The following is an 814-nucleotide window of genomic DNA, read 5'->3' as shown; positions in this document are numbered from 1 at the left end:
TGTTTTGTTTTCAAAATAGTTTGCCTCCCTCCCACATAGTGGATTCGCTTTCTGAAAAATGAAATGGGTTCAAAGAAAAGAAAAAGCCTATTGAAACTGCTCTGATAATATTTTATATTATAATATTAGATTCTGCTTAGAGATTCTTTACTTAATGAAAAATAATACTTAACTTCCCTACTTAAATAAACATTAGTCTCAAGATCAGTTTTCTTTCGATATAAATAAATTCCAGATAATCAAATTGATAATTTACAAAAACCTTGAAAAAAAGCCTTGCTTGCAATTCTTAGGGGGGAGGAAGGGTTAAACCCTGAAAAACCCTCTCTTTGATGAGTCACGCTGCTGGAAAGGCTATTTACTTTTTGCTTGTTAGGTTTTTCAATAATTATAACTCATTTTTGTTTAAAATTAAATGCATTTCTTTTTTCATAGATTTCAGCAATAAAATGAATTTTTGTAAAATAAATTGAAACAAAATTTGAAACACTCTGCTTATGGACACCGTACAATAATGCTAAAAATGCATTCGATATTCTTCGGCTGTCACAATGTCAATCCACATTAATAAGCATATAATATAAGCATATAACGACAAGCATATGAGCAATTCTACAAATAAACGCCAATTAGGCGGCCAAAGAAAAAAAAAAATTTTTTTTTTTGGAATAAGAACAAACTAGATTCTATTTATATATTTTATACTAATTAAATTAAGGTTTAATAAAACTACAAAAATTTTTTTTACAATAAATCGTAAAACAAATAAGTTGACTAAAAAGTAAGTGCTTTAAAATTAAATATAAAATATTTA

The sequence above is a fragment of the Parasteatoda tepidariorum genome, chromosome X1 (assembly GCF_043381705.1).
Source record: "Parasteatoda tepidariorum isolate YZ-2023 chromosome X1, CAS_Ptep_4.0, whole genome shotgun sequence".
NCBI lineage: Eukaryota > Metazoa > Arthropoda > Arachnida > Araneae > Theridiidae > Parasteatoda > Parasteatoda tepidariorum.
The sequence above is the reverse complement of the archived record's forward strand: the minus strand, read 5'-3'. Positions refer to the sequence as shown.